The following is a 24,266-nucleotide window of genomic DNA, read 5'->3' on the forward strand; positions in this document are numbered from 1 at the left end:
CTAGCAATGAGAGAAGAGCAGAGCCTTGGTGAGTGTCAGAGCCTTGCCCAGGGGAGCTACAAGGGTGCAAGATCTTAAGAGAGAAGCTACATAGAGCCCCACCCCCACAGACAAGTCAGAGGGGATGCCAGGGACCAGGGATCAGATGCTTTTGATTACCCCTCTCTGCAAGTCCTCTCCTCTCTTCATCCCGTCTCTTTCAAGGAGGGGAGAGCTTTGTGGGCCTATCCCCTTCTAAGAGGAAGGGGACATGGAGTGCTGTCTGTCACCTGCAGGAACTGCGTGTGTGGGCAGGAGACAGAGAGCCAGCATCAGAACTGACGCTCTCCTGTACGCCCCCACACCTTTGGCAGCTAAGAAAGCTGATTTAGCTGCCCTTTCAGAGCGGAGTTAAGTAACTGGCAGCTGGGATTGTGGTGAACACACCTCCAGTCCAGAGGTCACTGAGAGGGAGCAGTGGGAAGGAATGCAAAGAGGCATGAGGCACCTTGGCTGAGTAAGAAGAAAGGACAAAGGGAGGATAGAAAAAATCCAACCCAAAGTCTGTTGCTTCCTCAGCAGTGAATCCCCTAAGAAAGCACCTGCCTCAGGGCTGGGAGGCACTGACCTCGGCCAACCTAAAGGGCTCACCACCCCCAGAACAAAGACATGCATTGGGCTGAGTCGGGGAAAGGAGTACAGCGTGACCGACAGGATTTAGCACAAGCAAGGAGGGAAGACACTGACAGGTTACTGAAGGCTGTTCCACACAGGGAAGTTTACTGCATTCCAACAGCAATATAACAGTACCACAACAGCTATGCCATGGAACTCCCCAGGGAGGCTCTTCTCTGGAATGACAGTAGCCTTTTTTCTGGGTAATTTGCTTTGCTGCCAGCCAAGGGACTGTTCTCAGCACAGCATTAGGAGTCAGGGCTCCTGTGCACAAGCCGCTCCATGCCCCTGCCCATGCCTCATTCTCTATATCCAGTGGGAGAATAAGAGCCCACCAACCTTTGTAGGGGAACTGTGAGAGTTACTGTTTTTATAGTGTGCCATTGTTACTTCTGGAGCCCTGCACAGGAGCCGTCCGTGCTGTTCCTGGGGCAACGGGGACAGCATGCACTCTGCAGCCCTGAGTGTGAACGGACTATGTTCAGGGAAAGCACCATCACATTTGACAACTGCAGTCCAGAGAGAGCAACACACACTGTGCAAACAGAACTCCTGTGCCCTGGCTGTCCCTCCCTGGCAGACCCATAGGGTCTGGTCTCCAGCCCCGCCACACGCACTACTGCTTTAGGTGGTGTCTGGTTCCCCCTCTCCAAGGTACATGGTAGAGACATACCCCCCAAAGATCTGCCCCTTCACACTCCAGCCTGACTATCCCCACTGCCTCCCCCATGCCAGACAAATGCCCTGGCTCCAGGCTCTGAACCCACTGCCCCAGGCACATCCAATTCTTACCTCACTCAGTGTCCCTACCTAGGGCTGGATTAGGTGCATGGACCTAGTGCCAGTGCTGGGGCATGCAACAGCAACTGGTGGAGTCTGCCCACCAGCATTGCCCTCTGCAGGCATGGAGAGATACCAAGCAGACAGCGCAATCTGGGCTCATATGACCCACTGGAAGGAAGGTGGCAGGTGGCCAGGGTATTACGCCAGCTAGAAGAGGGAGGGAAGAAGGGAGGGTGCTGGCAGCAGATTTGCCTTTGTTCTGCTGTTAGGACCCACCTTTGTGCGTTATGGGCACTTTGCTCAGCAACAGTCTCCTGCCTGTGTTTACAGCATAACTAGAAATCTCACTCCAGGTGTGGCATGAGGGACGTCAGAACAAATGGAGTCTCTACAGAACTCCCGCTCCAGCAGGCACACTCCTCTCTCAGCTCTCAGGGAGGCAGCTGCTCAAGATAGCCCCGACTGCCCACCCCTCCAGTTCCTTGGGGAGGGGTGCCCCAGAGGGGAGGTGGTCTGGGCAGGGACACAGCCCCAGGGACACTAGTTGCACACTGAACTTGGAGAGGATCGCCCACCCACAGTGAGACAGTGAGACAGTAAGTGGAAGGGGAGAGAGGAGACTGGCAGCCAGTGACCTAGTGAGATAGAGGGAGGCTGCCTATAATACAATGTGCCTGCCCCCTGGGAGTCCTGGTTGAGAGCTGGGGCCAGGAGAGGAGCTGGGCCGTGGCCAAGAGTTGGGGGGCCAGGAATGGGGCTATGGGCTGAGGCTAGAGGCAGGGCCAGACAGGGTGGGCCAGGTTGGGGGCTGCCCAGGCCCCACCACACTCCCCAGAACATTCTCCGCAAATTCCTTCCCGAACATGCCCCGCAGTTTGGGGCTCACTAGTCTATACTGAAGCGCTTTAGCTGTAGCATGTTAAATGTAGACCAGCCCTCAGACTCTGCAGCTTGGGAGGCAGCTCAGGAGAGTCACTGAGATTTCCAGCTCAGGGGAAAGACAGTCAATGAAACACGGGCTGCCTGAAGGAATAAAGCAGAGATAGGCCTGCTGCTGCAGGAGCTCAGAGGAAGAAGTGTCCATCCCCCCCCAGCCCCGCCAATCTGAAGAAGGCACCCTGAGAAAGGGGCACCCCAAGCACAAGAATGGCAGGACTGTGCCACCTGAAGATAGCTTGGCCTTTCTCTCCCAGGCCCTGTCTCCACTAAAGCCATGTTAGCCACAGCCTTGCGCCTAAGTCACCCAGGTGGAGTTATAGTTTCTGGCACAAAACACAGGACTTCAGCCTAGGCTCAGACACTGGGAAAGCAGGAAAGGTGAATCACAGACCCCCATTGTGGGAGTGAGAAGAACGCCCCTTCCCCCCAAAGGCTTCTCAGGATGGTGGTGTAATCCTGGCCATTGGAGGTATTTAAGAACAGGTTGGACAGATGTCAGGGATGGTCTAGGTTTACTTGGTCAGGCCACAGTGCTCTCAGAGGGCTGGACTTGATGACCTCTCAAGGTTCCTTCTGTTGTCGGTAGCTACCAGTGTGGTGCTCCGTTCTTGTTCGATGATGATAACAGTCGGCTGTGTGCATGTTCCCTCTGTGTGCTGCCCCAGCTCTGCGCAGATAGCTAACACAGCAGACCCCAAGAGAACCCCCAAAAACCACAGACTCTAGTAAGGTACGAAGGAACCCGAGCCAGGTTTATTGTCAAATGAAACACAGTAATAGTTCCCTATAGACTCTACAGGGTATACAACGAATTTGTGCTCCCTGGCAATGGACACAGCTCAGTCAGTGGCGGGACACTCCACTGCCCCCTAGGCTGGTCAAAGATATGCGCTCCGGGACCTACTTTTATACCGTTGCAGGACCGATTACTCATCATAGTTCAAACGAATCTATCCATCACGTTGCCCTTTAGACCCTGTCTTTAAGATGCACCTGCCTGTTCCTTGTTATGTCTACAGAGTGTCTTGCCGCCACCTTGGCACAAGTTTCTCTCATTCGCCCTGATGTGTGTGTGTGTGCACGTGCCTCTAACAACCTTTTCCTGACAATTTCTGTGAGTGGGCCCTGGCTCTGGCTCACAGCCCAGCTTTGCTTATCACTGCCTGGAGGTACTGTGGTTCAGGCTTTACTTTAGTTCAGGCTTCAGGCCTCAGACTGGGCCTCTGATACAAGAATTTATGTTTCAGGGCCTCCGCTTACTATACCTTCCAATCCTATATTTTACCCCTGGGGGAATTCTGCGCCACTGTAAATGCACAGAATTTATGTCCCCGGCAGATTTCTTTGTTCCCCCACAGAAAAATGACTTTCTGATGGGGAAGCCACAAGAGCAGTCATGAGACCCTCCCCAGCAATATGTTTCGGGTGCCCAGGCAGCCACCAGAGAGGTAAATCACTGTAGGGCAAGGGCTGGGACTGGGGAAGACCTGGCTAGTGGCTCCTACCCTGAACCAAGCTCAGCTGCTAGTCCCGGCTGGGGAGGATGGGACGACTTCTTCCCCTGCACAGCCCCCTAGTAAGAGTCAGATCCACCCCCAGATTTCTCCCACAGCTGTAGGAAGCGCAGCAAACTCCCTCCCCTATTTCCTGAACCCATCACTCCTCAGCTGCAGGGGGTGGGATCCTTGTACAGGGAGCTGCTCCCTAATCCACCCAACCCCAGTGCATCCAGACCCCTTCATGCCCAGACCCTCCCACCAAGCCTCACCCCTCCGATAAGCCCCACTCTCCCAGCATCTGGACCCCGCATTGAGCCCCCCACACCTTCTGCTGAGCTCTGTCCCCCACACACACACTCAGACCCCTCCCCCCTTCACCTGGATCCCCCTGCAGAGTCCCATTACCGTTGCACCTAGAACCCCCGCAATAAGCCCCTGTGTATCCAGATTCCCCCAACACTCGGATTCCCCACTGAGCCACCCGCATCCAGATCGCCCCACACAGAACCTGCACAACCCACACCTGGATTCCCTCCACACTAAGCCCCTCCACACTTTGATCCTGCCTTGCTGAGCCTGCCTGCCCACACCTGGAATGAAGGGGCAAGGCCCTAGGGTGTTTCTGGGCCAGGCCTGGTCCCTGCGCTGTGTCAGGGTTGGATACAGCCTAACCACTGAATCTGTATCCCAAGGGGGAGCTGCACAGTGATCTCCCACCTCTGTGCAGCCAGTGGCCTGTGGTCCCCAATGCCATGCTGAAGCCTCCACATTTATTTGACAAATAAAATGGGCAGAATTTTAAAATATTGTGCACAGAATTTTTATTTTTTTTTTAGCAGAATTTTTAATTTTTTGGCACAGAATGCCCTGCCCTCAGAAGTAACATTTATATGATTTAAGTGCTAAGTGGGAGCCTCAGCTGGTGAGTCAAATGGAGTTCACAACCCAAGGGAGTAAAACAGACCATTTGCGTGTTCCTTAAAGAGCCCTTTTTGTGAGAGCAAAGAACAGCCACCCCTACTACTAGACTGGCTGCTGGACTGCAGGCTCTGTTAAAGGGGGCAGCTTCTGAGAGGAGTCTCTGGATCCAAGCTTCCCCTGTTCCCTGCATGAGCAGATCAGCCTGTCCTTGCTAGATAAACTGAGGGAAAGGGAACCAAAAATATGAGTCCCCCTTTTGGATCCTGAAAGGGCTATACCATCCAGCACTGAGCATTTCCTAGTTTCCTACCTTGAGGAGCCTTGAGCCAGAGCCGACGCCAGTCTGGGGTGGTGCAATGCCAGCTCTGAGCACAACAACCTCCCAGTAATGTCCAGCCCAGTAATGTTTTCTGCTATACAGCATGTGAACGAGCCTGGCTGGGGCCCTCTGGGGTTTACTCTCTCTGGCCGGGATAGCGAGTCTTTGCCAACAATATTGGACGTTGCTCCGAGTCTCAGGGAGCTCGGCCCAGGGATCGCCCCTGCCCACGGTGCTCCAGAAACAGCCCCACTGCAAAGGCCTGTGCACACGCAGGCTATTGGAGCCACCATCTCAGCAGAGGAAAGTGCCTGGTCACTGCTGGCCATTAGTATGTGTTACCCCAGGCACCACCCTGGACCCAGACCCCCACTCCCCTGGGGTGCAGTGATAAGCGAATGGGGAGTGACACAAGGGATGGTGGCTCAGGGAGGGTAGTGCTGTGACCCAGGGAAATGGCTGCTCCAGGCACCTTTTAATTGATCCTATGCTCAATTAAGAACAAAAACAGTCACACAAAGCACACTCAAGCCCACAATGTGAGTGCACACCCAGACATACAGTTGCAACAGGAGTTAGTGGGAAGGCGAAATCTCTTCCCAGCCTTCAAAGGCTTTTCACACCCTAAATGAGCCTCTCCATAGACACCTTATAAATAAGGGCAGAGCACTCTTATCTCCAGGCTCCCCACACTACTTTGTCCACAGTCCTCTGCTCTGCAAGACTCCTGCTTCTGACTCCTAGCACAGTTCCAATCCTCCCAACTAACCCAGTCCCCCCAACTCAGTTCTAGGGGTTCCATGCATGCCCTCCCACACAGACCTGGGAAAGCTATGCCCCCATGCCCCTCCAAACCCCTCACTTCTCCTTATCCAGCTCCAGTGATTACAATTATCCCAGTTTACAGAGACGCAATATAGGCAGAGAGAGGTTACGGATAAAGTTAGTGACCACCTCCCAATATTTTGGCTTAAGTGGCTTGCCCAACATAGCATGGGAAGTCTGTGTCACAGCAAGAGAGATCCCAGCTTCCCTGGGTCCCAGTTTAGTGGCCTAACTACAGGATCATTGCTTCTCTTCCTGCAGCTTTCTACCTCCTCCGCTACCCAGGAAGTCTACCACATGCAAACTAATTGCTAGGCTAGTCCAGCTGGGTAGAAGTGGTGTGGCAGAGCACCCCTATTGCAATGACAGCACAGCCAAGCACACAGATTTGGCCTACTCTTTCTGATAGGCAGCAGCATGTGATGATTCTGCAATACGACTGCTAGTCCTGGCTCATCCAGAAGTGGCCTTGAGGAGTCTCTGCTGTCCCCATTTGTGGCACAGGCTCAATGATACTTTGAATAAGTAAGCGTATGTTGTGTGTTCCACTGTAGGGGCTGGCCCACATAAGAATGTACTACTGCTACGAGGTAAAGGCATTACTCTTTTAGCTCAGGTGGTGGAGCCTCCCACCCCCATGGGGCTGGAGGTCCTGGGGGAGGTCACATCCCTGACAAGAAACAATCCCCTCTCTTCTGTGTTGCTGTTTAGCATGGGTGGTGTAGCCTAATTTATAAATTGTATATTAATTATATTGATTACTTAAGAAGTCCCAGTTATCACTCTGAGGTTTGACAGGTTCTTGACCCTAGATCAGGCCCAATATTATTAAAGTTACTGTTTATTTGGGAACCCTGATATGCCCTCAACCTTCACACTTTATTACAAATACAGAAGCGTTCCTAGTTTATTACTACATTTAGCAAAATCAAACACTCTAACCCAGCAAGGTAGATAGCAATAATACAGAATGTACATCTGAACGCCCATACACTCACACCATCCCTAGCAGGGCACAAAATGTTCTGAAATGTTAACCATTATCTTCCTCATCACCATCACCAGTGGCCATCATTCTGGCACCTCCCAAGGGCTACATCTGTTACTCCTCCAGCTCACAGGCTGGGATACAACTTGTGTAATATGTTATGCTGACACCACTATGTCTAATATCTATTCAGTAGGGGTTTCTCCCCTCTTTCTTATTTATATTTAATTATCCTACTAATGTTGGGGTGCCATTCCCCTATAGTTTAGTATATTATTTATCTCAACTTATCATATGCATCATTGCCCTGGCACTCTTGTGGTCAGACATCTGAAGATGTTCCCATCCTATTGAAAAGCTGGTGTTAGCTCATGTTCCTGTGGTTGGCTGATGTCATTATGGACAAACTTTCCCCTTAAACACTCTATTACCAGTTCCCCAAAACTTAAGGGTTAGGCCATTTATCTGTGCCAAAGTTCATAGACCTCAAGCCTTATGCTAACTGTTGAAGCCAACATCTTACAGGATATAGGCCTGTAGGTTCCCTGCATTATTGCTGAATAAAATAAATGCTAAAACTAGCTCTATGGGCTACAACGAGGAGCTAGAGCCGAAGCTCTGCCAGGATGGCTAGCAGCATGCCACCTCCTTGAAGTTTTCAAAGGCAAATCAAACTTTTTTGTGTTTCTGTGTTAACCTGATGCTTGGCACGCTGTGCTCGGTCGGTGAGGGGTGGCCAGAGATACATGCCATGGGTCTCCTGCACCTCCTTTTCTCCTAGGTGTGGGCAAAAAGCATTGCAAGACATTTGCGACTTAGAGCAGCCTAAAGTTTACAGTCTCAGGCACCTTTTGTTCAAATGACTTCAGATTTTCTCCCTGCTCCTACCCCAGCCCTTGAGCTGAAAAGTCAATTTCCAGGCCTACACGCTGTTTAAAACCAAACTTGGCGACTTCCAAATCCACAAAGGGAACCCTCCCCACAAACAGCACTTCTCTCTTCTGCAGCCCTTTTCATCACAGGATCTTAATGCATTTCAGACCCCATTTTAGAGAGGGAAAACAAGACACAGAAGAGTAAGAGACTTGTCCAAGGCAAGTGTCTCACGGGCACACCTGGGAATAGAGCCAAGGAATCCTGACCCAGAGCACCCCTGGGCATTCTAGCCCTGAGCTGAACATACAGAGCTCTGCAACACTTCCAGCTTTTCCGGTCCTGAGCCCCAGAGCTCCGTATATGCACCTCAATCCTGGCTTGCAATAACTCCTGCTATTCCTCAACTGAGCTGCACAGCAGCCCCTGCTATTCCAGACCTGGCCTCCTTCCACACAGCTCCGTTATTCCATTACACACAGACAGACCTCTGCTGCTGTGCTGTTTATTTAGAAGTGTCTGTCAATGCCAAACGTTGATGCTTGTCTAGCTGAGCAACTCCAGTTGCACATACAAAGGGAACACCAGTGGCATGCTGGGGCTGAGCTGGAGGGGAAGAGAGCTCTCAGCAGCACCACACTTAGCTACTCTACAGTGAAGCCCAATGCTGAACACTGGGGGCACAGCCTAGCCAAAGACCTGCTCAGCACCTAGCTGTGTCCAACAGGAAGAGGAGGCTTTTGCTTAAGAAGGGGATTCAAACTCCCCATTTGTCTATTCAAGCAGGGAGAAGAAAGGGAATCCTCCAGCCTGAATCATAGTCCCAAGGACTGGGAGCAGCATTCTGGCTGCCTCCTCCTAGTCCCTGTGTAGAGTCCCAGCTGCATTAAGTAGCAGGGAGAGAGGCAGGATCAAGGAACCGGAGGTCATCACAGTCAAGGAGTACCCCCTCTTAATGGCACAGGAGCAGCCTGTCTCCGAAGAAGCCCCACACACATCAGTAGACACTTATTTATTACTCCTTGAAAATGCTGACCCCAGTGGGTTTCCCTGGAGTTACAAGAGAGCCCCCACTTACAGCTTTCCCAATGCTGGCAGGTCCACATGTGGTACGCAGCCTTTCAGACAGGAAGGGAGCTCTATGGCAACGGGTGCTAATGTCAAGCTCACTGTATGCAAGCTCAAGAGAAAACCTTCCCTGCACCCCCAGTGCTGATAAGGGCATTGTGCCTGCTCTTTGTCTGGGCAGGCAAAGCTTTTCCGAGGTTCCTTTGGAGGGCAAAGCAGCTTCCAAGAGGAGGGCAGACATCTGAGCTCACCCTTCAAGATGAGGGAGCCCCAGTTGAGCAGCTTTGGACCAGAGGCACCCCAGTGGCTGAGGGAGGGACAGGGAAGAGTGCATTTAAGGTGTGAGATTCCAGAACAATCCCAGGGTTGCCTACACTAGAATTTAGCTAACACTTGCTAACCAGGAAGCCTAATGCAGACAAAAGCACAGTGCCTGTAGCATGTGCTGAGTGGGTCGAGTTAAAGACTAGGCTTCCCTTCTGCTAGGAAGAGACATGGGCAGGCTTCCTGGGGACAGGGCAGAGGGTGCTTTAGTGGAGGCTTTCATACAAAGGAGTCTGTTGAAATCTGCAACCGCTCAGCCCCTGAGGAACTCCTGAGGGTGGTGCTGATTGATGCCAACTCCATGAGAAGAAAGAGGGGCCTGCCATCTGAATGGAGATTAGCAGGAAGTCCAGGGTCTCCAATAACCTTCTCTGAATTACTCCTGGCACCACTCACAAGATCACCTAGGCTGGGGCATTATAGGGTCTCCCTGAGGTGGTAGTACAGAGAGGAAGTGTTCAAGTCCTTCAAGCAGGGCATCTCTTAGGGACAGGCAGACCTGAGAGTGGGGGATCCCTCTAGAATACTTATACCACATTCCTCACCACAATAAGAGCAGTCACCCCTTTGCCAGAAGGGAGCCAGGCTGGTGGCCTTTAGGAATCCCTCTCCCCATTCCCATCAGATACATTACACACTGAAAAGCAAAAAGCCTGTGAGGACCCAGGAGGGAAAAACTAATGAGAAAAATCTCACCTTATCCAGTAGCAAGGGGCTATGATTCAGGCATTCAGCTTGACACTTTCCATTGTCAGGTGGAGTGAACGCACTGCCACTGAGCTTGGAGCAGACACTGCTAGCAGAGAGGTACCCTAGGCCAGGGAAGGGCAAAGAGTGGGGGAGGGATAGCTCAGCTGTTTGAGCATTGGCCTGCTAAACCCAGGGTTGTGAGTTTAATCCTTGAGGGGGCCATTTAGGGATCTGGGGCAAAAATTGGGGATTGGTCCTGCTTTGAGCAGGGTGTTGGACTAGATGAACTCCTGAGGTCCCTTCCAACCCTGATAGTCTTTTCCTCTTTCATAGACTTTCTCAATAAGCTGTCCAACACATGCTCTGGATTTCTCCATCAGGAGCTAGGGAATCACTAATCCATCCCATTTTCTCTTCTCCCCATTCAGTACAGGTTCCCATACCACACCATCACCATCTCGCTGAGTTGCTTCCAATAGTGCATTAAGCAATGTGACCACGTCACATGCTGTTTGTTCTCTCATCCTCTCTCCAGAGGGAGAAGAGTGTGCAGTGGAGGGATATTCGGGAGGGAGGGAGAAGAGGGTTGTTAGCAACAGATATATTCACGTGTGTGTTTATATTAGAAGAGACAGGTCAAAGAAACATGCCTTGTACTTGGAGCAGGAAGTGGTGAGGTTTGTGCAGGTCCTTCGTTTTTGGGGGAGTTTATTCCAGTCTGCAAGGTGGGAGTGGATCCTAGAGACCAGGATCTAGTCCGAGCCCAAACATCTACACCACAATGAAACAGCCCCTTAGCCCGACTTTAAGTTAGCTGCCACAGGCCAGCTGCAGGTGTCCAACTGCAGTACAGGCATATGCTTAGGATCCAAAATGAGAAAGCTGGAAGATGTGCTTATCACTTTCCTGCCCCAGCGGTATGTCAGGCTGTGTAAGAGTTTCTCAGGGGAAAGAGCTAGGAAACCTATTGCTTGGACATTTGAAACCAGAGTAGCCACTGCATTAGAAAGCACCCAGTCAGGGCGGACAGATAACATCCATAGATTCTAAGGCCAGAAGGGACCATTGTGACTATCTAGTGACTAGTCTGACCTCCTGCACAATACAGGTCATAGGACTTCCCTGAATTCTTTTGTGTTTGGATGTTTTTTCTAAATCTGTGCTCTAATTCAATCTTTATTTTAAAATTACCAGTGATGGAGAATCCATTATGACCTTAGGTAAGTTGTTTGAATAGTTAATTAGCCTCACTTACAATTTTGCATCATATTTTCAGTCTGAGTTTCTCTAACTTCAACTTCCAGCTATTGGATCTTGTTAGACCTTTGTCTGCTAGACGGAAGAGCCCATTATCAATTTTTTGTTCTTCATGCAGGTGCTTCTAAACTGATTAAGTCACCCCTTTACTTTCTCTTCGTTAAGCTAAAGAGATTCAGCTCCTTGAGTCTACCATTATAAGGCATGTCTTTCAATCCTTTAATCAGTCTCATGGCTCTTTTCGTACTACAGTGTTGACCAGAAACAATCAAACACCTCCTTAGTTTTCAACAAAATATGTTATGATACACTTTGAAAAAATTTGTATGTGTCCAGCACAAGTAAGGTAGGTTTACTTAACGAATAAAAAAAGTTTAAGTGTTTTTGTCCATTTTTTATTTAATTCAAATTTTCATCTAATAGAGCATGAAACAAAACAAGAGATTAATCTAGTAAATAAGAAATGCATCATACACCATAGTAAAAAATATAAAAATTAAAAAATCTGATAAATGTAAAGTAAGCACATAATTGCTTAGACTAGATTTATACACATTTACTTATCCTCCATCTTAGCAAAAAGAAATTTAGTGTAAAGACTATATTTAGTTCATATTTTAATGGTTACCAACCAATGAGAATCAAAATCTCTTTAGGAAGATAATTAAAAAGTACAAATGCAAAATAAGGTTAAAAAGACTGATGAATTAACTCAAGATTTCCTGCTTCCAAATTTAAATCATTATTAAAATGGGTGCAAATACAGTGGTAATATATCACTTTCTCCCACTTGATGGGCCCTGATAGTTGGTTCCATCCTGAACTTCCAAGACTTCAGATGCTGTAGGACTAGATAAAGCAATGGGACACAGGGACCCTTGAGTGCTCAGATGTTATGGTGATGGGAGACATAACAGTATTTAGAGAGAGAGAGAGAGAGAGAGATGGTGGTCACCATTAATATATTTACCAATACCTTCGTAAATCATTCACTTTACTGCCTTCCCAGATATTCTGGTACCCAGTATATAGGGGGGTTAACAGTGTTGGCTATGCAAGTAGCAAAATATTGTAATGGTGACTGCCCTTGATAAGGTAGCAGAGGGGGAGGGGCCGGGACTGCATTTATACATAAAAGAGGCCATGGATTCTAGTGAACAAGTAACATGACGAGATGATTAGGTAATGGGGGGGGAAAAGGAAAGTCAATTTAGTTGTATACCCATTAAGAGAAAAACAACAGATTTTCAGCTGAGAATAAGTGACAAGTTCATCCTAGGGAGAGACTTGGGCCCTTTTTAAGATGTAAACTGAGGCTTTAAGGGTTTATTTTAATAATAATAATTTAGGTCTCATTTACCTGAGGGCCACCTAGTTAATAGTAGGGTTATGACATTACCAACACTAGGGAAGCAGAGTCTAACTGATCTAAAGGAAGGATTTTCTTTTCCCAGACAAACACAAAACACTTGGGATAAAAGGTCTCTTTGTACAAAATTTCCCACACCTCTAATTAAGTGGTGAGAGAGCTTCCTGACTACAGCTGAGCCCCTGCCCCCAGGGACCCTCCAGAAAAACAAGACCTGACACTCTGGACATTTTTAAAGTAAAGGCAGAGGATAAAGAAAAGCTTTTTAGAAAGCAGACAGACTTCCAGGCTCTGAAATTGTCACAGAGAAGCAAAAACATGGCACATTCTCTCCTGCTTTGTCCTGCAGCAAGGACACACGGATCTTTCCCAACAGACAAAGAAAAGCCCCTTATATCCCACCCAGTCCATTGCTGGGGGCTAGTACAGGGGTGTTCCTACTGTACATTTACCAGGATTGCCTAGTCTAGTTTGGAACCTCCCAAGAGGAGGCTTCCAGCCTAGCTCACCGCAAAAGCATGGCCAAATACAGTCCTTTGTTACAGGAAGGTACAGAGCCAGCCCTCCCTCCTTCCCCAGGATGTGACTCATCCCACCCCCATGCACCAGCCTGCACCAGAAAGGAGCATACCTGGATTCCTGAAGAAGCCTGTCAGGTATTAGCATTCCTACTCCCAAGGATGCTGTGGATACCAGAGGACTGCAGGATGCAGTTACATACACAGAGATGATAGCATCTGCTGCTGCTCTGACCTCCCTTCACACGGAGACCGAGACATTAGGCAGCTCAGCAACCAAGCTCCCCCTACTGCAGTGGGTTGGGGAGGAGGTGCAGCCAGGCTACAGAGAAACCATCAAGACTTAACAATGCTGGAGAAAACCCATGAGCATGGCGTGCCAAACCCACACAGGCTTCTGCCTCTGGGAGGCAGTGGAAATCCCAGCAAGCATAGTACAGTGCCAGGCTGTCGCCATACATCAAGAGGGTCCTGCCCTACAGTTACAACCAAAGCTTCCTGCCTTGCTGTTCTCTGGAGTGGGATTCTAGAGACAGTACCTGGCCCAGAGTGCTGATGCCACCACCTTCTCCCTCTACCCCCAGCAGGTGACCAAGGATTTGCTGGGTTTCAGTGAGACGTTCAGTCATCAGTCATTGGAATCAAACTCATCCACGTTCTCGGTGAGCCCTGCCCCAGACTCTCAGGCCAAACACATGGCGCTTAAGGAACTCTCAAATTAGCAATAGCACCCTCTGGTGCTGCAGGGTTACCAGCTATTTGTATAATAGTAGCACCTAGGGCCCTACATCACTAGGCACTGTATATGCCCAGAACAAGAGAGACAGAACCTGCCCAGAGTTCACAATCTGACTAGACAAGGTGGCCACACAGTCACTGACAGGCTGACATCCACCAAACTGCCAGGAAGTACATAGCTTGGCAGTTAGGAGTTAGTTTTTGTTCCCCGCCATCTTGCTCAAAGATGCCTGCCCTTCAGCCTGGTCCACCTGCACAAAAACAACCCCATTCATGGGGCAAAATGAGCAGTGACATGCTGCCATTGTAACACTCCCTAAAATGGCTCCCTAGTCTGTGCTCTCTCTGCCACCCCACTGCTACAGCTACGTGGCCTGCAGCTTCAGGGTTCTGGCTCTGTCCTATATAGTGTCCCTGGGGAAGAGGGGAGAAGCCCAGCCCAATGCTCTCTTTACCCCGCTTCTTCAGGGTATCAATAAGGGATATTATCATTCAACCTCTCCTGCTGAATGTTTGTTATACACACTTCTTGTGTCTGATCTCAAAATTGTGTTTTCACCATGGTATAATTAACGCACATTTGCCATCTCACTGCAGAATCATAGTAAAGAGAAGCCACTATAGTTTTACCGCAATGTAGCGCAGTAAGGGCAACTGGAGCAGGGGTGCAGTGCTGACCTTGCCTTGCTACATCACAGTAAACACTCCAGCATCTCAGCTCCACGGCAACACAGCAAACGTTCACTAGTTAGCTCACTGTAAAACCACCTTTTCTGGCAGCAAAGACATGGCCTAGCTAGACAGTCAATCCCTGGCCTGAGGATGTGACCGTGTACAGTGCACTGCACAACAACAACTGCTTCTACCCCCCAAAAACACTGCCTCTCAGGACAGGCTGCCCCACCACCGGCACTTTACCTTTTGTAAAGGGAAAATGCACACAGAAGGTAAGGAATCCGCCTGGCTCTCTGGGGCTAGGAGCTTTACTCATGCATCAGATGGGGCTGGTTTCCACTCAGTCTGGAGATGAAACACCTAGTAAATTCTAAAGTATAAGGCAAGTCTTATTATTGCGCCTCTGCCAAGGAAAAGGAAACTTTCCTTGATTCGGGGAGCAAATATTAACTCTGCCCTGCGCTTCTAAGGAAGCTCAAGTCCGGCCTCCCCTGTACCTTACCCAGAGAGTTGCAGCTGCTCCAGCAGATAACAAGAGTCCAGAGTCCCTGTGAACAAACACACCTGCTGCTTAGAATGAAGGTTGTTTCACTGTGTGGACAGCAAGCAACATTACTCTTAAAACCTAGGCCTTTACTAATATAGATGTTAACAGGGAACAGGATACTCACGTACAACTCAGTTCATACAATCTCCGAAATAGAGGTTTATATGTAAAATTGCACTATTTCCCAGACAAGCTTAATACCACATGCCTGCCCCTCTTCAATCTTCAGACCAGAAACTCTGACACCTGCCTATGTTCCAGCATGGACTGCAAGCCATCTCCCACCCCAACCTTGCATGGCCACAGAGCATCCTCCAGTTCACCTGCACATTACTAGCCAGATGTCAACACCTTGCCTCCACATGCAAAGCAAATGCCTCCACCATGCCCATCTCAACTACCCACTACATTCAAAAGACCATAATTTCACAACTCATTCTCCAGACATTGCCCAGAAACAACATCTACCCAGTCCCACTACACCTTTCCTATGCACCCTCTCACTGCAAGTGGAAGTTCTTACCTTCCAGAGGGAGGACACCTTCCACCAACCCTCTCTCTACGCATAGCATACAGATGAATACCCTGCTCAAAGCAGGCAGGTATCTTTGCACAGAGGAGAGAAGGGAGTCAGCATGGTCATAAAGTGGGTATTTTCATTTGCAGTCAGTTATGTCGAGAGAACTTCTGAGGTTGTGTTTATGACCAGGGTTAACATGATCAGAAAACACAGAGGGGGGCATGAGGACCTAGACAGAGATGGAGCATCCCTGACAGCTGGATGGCTACATAGCACCAGAGCCAAGGGCTGGGAATTTTTAAAGCCTGTAGTATGATCTTACACAGATTTGTAGAGATTTTTACCCCCTCATCCCATCCCTCCATGGGAAAAAGGGGAACTCCACAAAGTTTTTACAAAATGAAACACCACCACCCCAGTACATGATGCATAGGATTAATTATTCAAACACAAACAGGAACACAAGGCCAAGTGCTGCACCATACCACACTCCTGCTGACTTTGTAGTGTCCAGGATCAGCATGAACAGAGGTATTAGTTAACAACAGTTAGTTGGCAATCTATTAACTTGAATTACAGTGCAACAAACCCAAAGAAGGCAACTCTCTAGTCAGCTAAGTTCAGTTTACTTGGACAGCTAAATTCCATCTCTGCTGCTCCCTCCCCAATCTCAGAAATGCTTCCTCAACTATGGGCCCATCCCAGAATAGCCCTGACTTCTGTGCAGCTCCTCAGCAGGCCATCCATAGCTTTGCAGCCTCTAGTTTCCTCAGTGCTGGCTGTGTTCCCCCATCCCTCTGCTGTGCAGAAGGAGTACAGCTTAGTAGACAAGCATCTCTGGAAGGGCAGAGCAGGGGTTTTACTGAAGGGAGCAGTAGCTTAAGTGGAGGAACATGGCTGGGAAATATCATGGCGCACAAAGAGGGCAAAATTGCAGTCCCTGAAAGCTATCCAAAGCTCGCTTCCAGCTAAGGCATTGCCATGCTGGAGCCTGAGGGTGGGGTTGATTTCAGGGGCTCTCAGCCAGCAAATAAGAGATTTGTCTGACTGCTATCAGAGTGGAGTATGTCGATTGTTCCATTATGTTGTGTCCACCCAGCCTCCCAGTCAACCAAGTCTGCACTGATTCAGTTGACCCGGATTCTTTCCCCTGTAAGCATCTGGGGTAAGGTAACACTGATTGCTGCCTTCCCAACAATCAAAGGGGCACTTGTATGCAGATACAAAGTGCTCTTCAATCAAACAAGGATGTCCAATTTGTGTAAATTTTCTACTAATTATTAGTTTAGACAAGTAGACTACATACAGTGAGAGAGAGCGTGGATCACCCCACTTCAACAGCAGCAGAATGCTCTGCCCCAGCTTGAATTCAGGACTTTGCCTCTTACCCAGACCTGGACTCTCATCATGGGTTTCATACACAGCTCTGCCTTCACTGATTATTAGGGCTCCTGCTAAGCCACACAGAATGCAGGACAGGTGAAGCGCCTGGTTACTCTCCTGCCTTTGCCAGACCCTCCTTGCCATCCTAGCACAGAGCTGGCCAAGTGCCCCCTGCAGTTAGGCTGTGCAGAAAGACCCTGCACTTTAGGGCAGCGTGTCCTGGACCGGTCATCACAAAGCATTGACTGAGATGGTTTTGCCACGTATCAAGGGCAAGCAGACAGCTGGTTACTCAAGTCAGACCCTTTCCTAAGTTGGGAAGATTTCTCCCTGCAACACTAGTTCTGCCTCAGGCCAAACTTTGAGATGCTAGCTATGGAAAAGACCTGTTAGGTCCCATCTAGTCCATCGCCAGGGGCAGGACTGGTCTCTGTTCTTGAGAGCTTGGTCCAGTCTAGTTTTAAGCATTCCAAGCAGGAGTGATCCCTCTTCCCTTGGGACGTCATTCACTGGAGTGCCTGACTGCCAGGAAGCCACCCCTCACAGCCACTGTATTTTCCTTCACTGCATCCCATCGCGCCCAGCCACCTCCCTGCCACCCCAGGAGCGAGGGACATGTCCATGGTCAGGCAATAGGCCAGTGGCAGGGCTAGGAAGGGAACCGAGCCCAGCGCTCTGAAGTCCCAGCCCAGTGCCCTTTCCGTGGCATAGCCATTTTCACGCTTAGTCCCGCTCTCGCATGCCTTACCCCCTAATCAGGGTCTTTATCTTTCTGGCCATTGCTGCCTAGGGCGCAGGTGTTGTCCCTGGGGGGCTCACCAGGGCACCCAGGTCTCTCCCTGGAGCGGCTGCGCTGGATTGAGAAACCTGCCAAGTGCGGGAGCGTCTTCCCTGCCACGGGCTGTCACCAGCGGCCCCTGCCAGCGGGCGGCCCGGTGCCCCGCCGGGAAGCCGGGCCCAGCGGAGACAGGCCCTCACCCGCTCCCCAGCTGGGTCCCCTGCCGACTCCCGCTCCCCAGGCGGGCTAGGGCCCCGGCGCGGCCGCCGCCTCCGCGGGACCGGGCGCGCCAGCTCCGGCCGGCTGGCGGCGGCGCCGGGGCGCTCAGGCCAGAGAGTTGGCCCCGGGCCTGTCACCGCCCCAGGCCCGCGGCCGGCAGGGGCGAGCCGCTCGGGGCGGGGACGGGGGGGCTCGGGCCGCCAGTCCCAGGCGCCCGCCTCACTCACCCCTCACTCGGCGGGGTCCCCTGGCTCCGACCGTCGCCGCCGGCCCCGGTCCCTTTAAACCCAAGTCGGTCGCCTCAGCCCGGCAGCCGCTTCCCACAATGCCCCGCGGGGCGGCACGTCACGTGGCCTAGCAACCGCCCGGCCTTGCCCGGCCGCTCTGACAGGTCCCCCGCAGCCGCGTGAGAGCCGGGCTCGTCCGTTGGGCGCGCGCCCCGCCGCAGCGTTGGCCGTGCGAGCGAGCGGGCGGGCGGGCGGGCGCGCGCGCGCGCGGGGGGGGCGGGGCCGAGTCGCTCCCTGCGGGCGGTGCGCGCGCGGAGACGCGCTGGTCCCTTGCAGTGGTGGTGGTGGCTCGTGCCCGGGCCGGGGCTGCCAGCTCCCTGCCACCTAGGGGGTCCTGCAAGGCCTGGCCTCGCGGCCCTCGGGCAGGGGCGCTGGAGCTGTGTGTCTCGTGGGGGTGCTGGGAGCCCTGGAACCAAACTGTCACCCCAGCGTCTGATGGAAACCGCTGCCAGCCAGGGGGAGCGGCCGCCCCCGCGGGGCCAGCGCGCCTGCGGCCGGGCTGATGTGCGAAGGAGGTGCGTCCAGCCGCATGACATAGTTTTGGGGGAGCAGGCCTCGTCAAACACACTCGAGGGGGGGGGTCTTTTGAAGAGACGACCAGCTCGGAGGACGGTACCGCTGGTGTGGACCTCGCTTACGGAAGTCCAAACGCGTCCCCTGGTCGAGTCCCACGTGGCACGGGTTTAAAGTAAAGCAGGATCTGTGATGAATGCAGGTTATATTTAATAGACTGAAAGCTGGCTGACAGATCGCGAAAAGGAATTGCGAAGGAATCGTTTCTGGGGGGGCGGGTACCACACAGATCTGTTCTTAGCCTAATACTGTTTAATATTTTTATCGAAGATCTGAAAGTAAATATAAAAGCAGTGCGGATGAAATATGCAGATGACACAAATACTGTCAGAATGGTATGGAATTATAAGGACAGGTCAGTCATCAGGATCACTTGGTAACTTGGGCCCACTCAAACAACATGTGTTTTAATACAAGGCAAATACGAGGCCGCGGAAAAAAATAAAGTAGGTCATACTTACAACATGGGGACTTTATCTTTAATGCAGTTGTGACGGGTTGGATCACAGAACCCCCCTGGGGGTTGCCTACTGATGTGCCAAGGCTACTTCTGTTCCTGCTTTCCTGCCCTGTCAACTTAGGACTTCAGTGCCCGGCCTGGTTTGAGCCAGACCCGCTAGCCTGCAGCAAACCCAGACCCAGGTCTGAACCACATCCCCTAACAGCTGTGGGCTTAATTGAAAGCAACTTAGGAAGTGTTCCTGTCCTTGACACTCAGATGCCCAACTCCCAGTGGGGTCCAAACCTTAAATAAATCCGTTTTACCCTGTATAAAGCTTATACAGGATAAACTCATAAATTGTCCGCCCTGTATAACACTGACAGAGAGATATGCACAGCTGTTCCCCCCCCCCCCCATTCATACATACTCTGGGTTAATTAATAAGTAAAAAGTGATTTTATTAAATACAGAAAGTAAGATTTAAGTGGTTCCAAGTAGTAACAGACACAACAAAGTGAATTACCAAGCAAAATAAAACAAAACATGCAAGTCTATGTCTAGTACAGTAATAATACTGAATACAGATAAAATCTCACCCCTAGAGATGTTTCAATAAGTTTCTTCCACAGACTGGATGGCTTCCTAGTCTGGACACAATCCTTTCCCCTGGTACAACTCTTGTTCCAGCTCAGGTGGTAGCTAGGGAATTTCTCATGATTGCCTCCCCCTTGTTCTGTTCCACCCACTTATATATCTTTTGCATAAAGCGGGAATTCTTTGTCCCTCTGGGTTCCCACCCCTCCTTCTCAATGGAAAACCACCAGGTTAAAGATGGATTCCAGTTCAGATGACAAGACCCCAAGCCTTCATTCCTCCCAGTCTGACTTCCAGGAAGGCCTGCCTGCAAACAGAGCCATCCACAGTCAATTGTCCTGGTTGATGGGAGCAATCAAGATTCCAAACCACCATTAATGGCCCACACTTTGCATAATTAAAATTGGCCCTCAGAGTTATATTTTATATTTCTAGTTTCAGATACAAGAGTGATACATTTATACAAATAGGATTACCACACTCAGTAGATTATTAGCTTTGTAATGATACCTTATAAGAGACTTTTTGCATGAAGCATATTTTAGTTACATTATATTCACACTCACCAGCATACTTTCATAAAATCATATAGAGTGCAACATCACAGCAGTGACCCTGAAAAGGACTTCAGGATTATGACAGATAACCAACTCAGCATGAACTCCCTGTGTGATGTTGTGGCTAAGAGAGCCAACACAATCCTTGGATGTATAAGTAGGAGAACATCAAGTAGAAATGTGATGGCATCACCTCTGTTTACTGCACTGATGGGCACATTACCAGATACCGTGTCCTGTTCTGCCATCCACACTTCAGTAAGAACTTTTTGAGAAACTGGAAAAGTTCTGAAAAGAGCTAAAAGGATGATTTGAGGTCTGGATAACTTGCTTTATAGTGAGACACTAAAGAAGTTCAATCTACTTAGTTTATTCAAAAGAAGCTTATTCCCAGTCTACAAGTACCTACGTGGGTAAGAGATATCTTATAATTCAGACTAGAAATAAGGTGTATATTTTAGACCATGAAAATGACTAACCCATGGAGGATTCTCTGTCACTTGGACTCTAGAAATAAAACCTGGATCTCTTTCTAAAAGGCTCAGCTAGAAGTGATTGGCTTGATATTGGAATCACTGTGAGAGAGTCTCCTGCCTGTGTTACACAGGAGGTCAGAAAACATGATCATAATGGTCCCTTCTGGCCTTAAAATTTATGAAATTTGGCCCCTCAACAACCACACCTGGTGCTAAGGCAACCTGCCCAATTTCCCTTGCCAACCATACTCTGCACTAAGAAAACCTGTCCCCATTCAGCCATGCCAGACATACCCAGCCAAATTCTACTCACCAAGCACACTCTGTGTTATGGAAATGTAGCCCAGCTCCCCTTGCCAAACACAGGCCTAATTCCACCTACACTCCTCTCAGGACTGACACCTGATTCAAGCCCCAGCCCAGTTATACCCAGTGCATCTCTGGCCTCCGCAATAGCAAAATGACACTCAACCCAACCCAACAATACCTGGCAATAACAAGACCCAGACCAAGCAAGACTCCCCACCCCAACAGCAAGAAAAATACCAATTAGGGGAATTACAGAGGGTGTGACTCCATAGTCAAGGCTGACTTCCAATTTGCACTTAAAGAAGGGAGTCAACTCCTTTATTCTGTATGAAAAGCACAGCATTTCCTCCTCAAACCTACAGCAGTTACTCTTGGGGCACAGAATGAGTTTTCTAAAAATGTACAGGTAAAAGTTAATTTAAGAAATTATGTATCTTTTCTTTAACAATGGACTAACACAGACACTTCAAACTTTCTATACATAGAATATCAGGGTTGGAAGGGACCTCAGGAGGTCATCTAGTCCAACCCCCTGCTCAAAGCAGGACCAATCTCCAATTTTTTTTGCCTCGGATCCCTAAATGGCCCCCTCAAGGATTGCACTCACAACCCTGGGTTTAGCAGGCCAGTGCTCAAACCACTGATCTATTCCTCCCCCCCCCCAGTCAAAATTGATTGAAATCTTTTACACAGGCTATATTTGAAGAAATGTGGCTGTGTAACTGATCTATATTATTGAGTGCTATGTCTAGTTGTTATGATTATTTAAGTAGTAGAAAACAGAACGTAACTGTGGCATCATGACCAGTATGTCTATACTAGCCTACACACAGTTTCAGGGCATTTGCTCTGGTGACTCTTAAGCGAGGTAAGAGGTAAACCAGTCCATCACTACCCTTTGCTGTATGGTGGATTTGCATGCAACAGTTCTGTTGGCTGGAATAACTCAAGGAGCAAAAGGAAGACCGTTGGCCCATCTAGCCCAGGAGCCTGTCTTCCCCCTGGTCCGTGCCAAATGCCATGCGTGCTGGAACTAGGAGTGCTGAGGGTGCTGCAGCACCCCTGGCTGGCAGCAGTTTCCACCATACACAGGGCTCACAGCTTGGTTCAAGGGCTCTCAGCACCCCCGCTACACAAACTGCTCCAGGCCCCCGACCAGATGCTTCAGAGGGAACGGACGGGACAATCCCTCAGTGATCCGCCCTGTCATAAATATAAAGGGAAGGGTAAACCCCTTTGAAATCCCTCCTGGCCAGGGGAAAGCTCCTCTCACCTGTAAAGGGTTAAGAAGCTAAAAGTAACCTCGCTGGCACCTGACCAAAATGACCAATGAGGAGACAAGATACTTTCAAAAGCTGGGAGGAGGGAGAGAAACAAAGGGTTTGTGTGTCTGTCTGTAGGCGTCTTGGCCAGGGACAGAACAGGAATGGAGTCTTAGAACTTTTAGTAAGTAATCTAGCTAGGTATGTGTTAGATTATGATTTCTTTAAATGGCTGAGAAAAGAATTGTGCTGAATAGAATAACTATTTCTGTCTGTGTATCTTTTTTGTAACTTAAGGTTTTGCCTAGAGGGGTTCTCTATGTTTTTGAATCTAATTACCCTGTAAGATATATATACCATCCTGATTTTACAGGGGGGATTTCTTTATTTCTATTTACTTCTATTTTTTATTAAAAGTCTTCTTGTAAAACACTGAATGCTTTTTCATTGTTCTCAGATCCAAGGGTTTGGGTTTGTGGTCACCTATGCAAATTGGTGAGGCTTTTTATCCAACATTTCCCAGGAAAGGGGGAGTGCAAGTGTTGGGAGGATTGTTCATTGTTCTTAAGATCCAAGGGTCTGGGTCTGTAGTCACCTAGGCAAATTGGTGAGGCTTTTTACCAAACCTTGTCCAGGAAGTGGGGTGCAAGGTTTTGGGAAGTATTTTGGGGGGAAGGACGCGTCCAAACAGCTCTTCCCCAGTAACCAGTATTAGTTTGGTGGTGGTAGCGGCCATTCCAAGGATAACGGGGGTAATATTTTGTACCTTGGGGAAGTTTGGACCTAAGCTGGTAAAGATAAGCTTAGGAGGTTTTTTCATGCAGGTCCCCACATCTGTACCCTAGAGTTCAGAGTGGGGGAGGAACCTTGACATGGTGGCACAGTGGTGGGATTAACCTGAAATCATTTTGAGATCCAGTTGAGATTTTTTGAACTAGAAATACAGATTTTAAAAAGGAATTTTTAGGAAGTCCAGAAGGCAGCTTTGAAACTGAAAGCAGCTTGGTTTCTCTCTGCTTTGTGGCCAAGCAGAGACAAAAGGGGATTATCTTGTGAATTGCAGGTTTTCTTGCCTGGAGGCAGGGTACTTAACTCCTGCAGGGAAATTCACAGTCTTCCAACCCAGAGGTTTTTTTTTTTCTTTTCTTCCTAAAAGTAAATAGGGGGTGTGTGCTCTACCCATTTGCCTGGAGACAAAAGTGGCAGGGTTTTTTTTTAGGATTTTGATTTTTTTTTTTTTTTTTGTTTTACAAGGAGCACAGGTTTGAAAAGAAATTTTTTTTTTTTTTCTTTGGGCTGGGTAAGCAGTTTTCCAAGTAGTTGGAGGTTTTTTGCTTTAATTTGGGCCCAGAGCAGAGACAAGGGAATTGTCTTTTTCTGTAGGCTGACAATCACTATCAGAGAATAGGTACTCTATTCCAGCACAGCAAAATTTTACAGCCAAGTTTTGTTTGTTTATTTCTAAACCTCGGGTGTAAAGTTAGTTAAAAACAGAGAGGTTAGAATGGCCAAATCCTCAGCTCGACTACAGCTGGAATTAGCCAAATTGCAGGCTGAGGAAAAACAAAGGGAACATGAAAGACAGATAGAACTCATGCGGCTGGAGAAGGAGGTACAGGAGGCTGCCCACAAGAGGGAAATGGAGGCAAGGAAGCATGTGGAGGAGATGGAGAGGATAAAGGCCCAGCAGAATATACCAACAAACCCTAGCCATCCTTCTCCAGGTACCACTTCCCATCCCAGAAAGTTCCCCACCTACAAGGCAGGTGATGATACTGAGGCCTTCTTAGAAAACTTCGAAAGGGCCTGCCTTGGGTACAACATCTCTACTGACCAATACATGGTAGAGCTGAGGCCGCAGCTCAGTGGACCCTTAGCT

At 49.4% G+C, this 24,266-nt stretch overlaps 1 protein-coding gene across 11 annotated transcripts in view; it reads right to left on the reverse strand.

Moving 5' to 3' along the window:
- The window catches only part of KLC4 (kinesin light chain 4), a 48,370-nt gene extending 30,104 nt beyond the window's left edge, over positions 1-18,266 (reverse strand). For 5 of the 11 annotated variants that reach the window (XM_084623108.1, XM_084623099.1, XM_084623100.1 and 2 more), the window contains exon 1: positions 18,115-18,266. The gene's annotated coding sequence lies outside the window, so the exon portion shown is untranslated. Of the gene's footprint in view, positions 1-159; positions 310-993; positions 1,092-1,446; positions 1,599-5,106; positions 5,188-13,140; positions 13,285-18,114 lie in introns of those variants that run through there. The other 6 variants (XM_084623106.1, XM_084623102.1, XM_084623105.1 and 3 more) reach the window with 6 other exon arrangements.
- Positions 18,267-24,266: the final 6,000 nt, after the last annotated feature.

Source organism: Lepidochelys olivacea (genome assembly GCF_965140295.1).
Source record: "Lepidochelys olivacea isolate rLepOli2 genome assembly, chromosome: 3".
In the NCBI taxonomy this organism is placed as follows: Eukaryota; Metazoa; Chordata; order Testudines; family Cheloniidae; genus Lepidochelys; species Lepidochelys olivacea.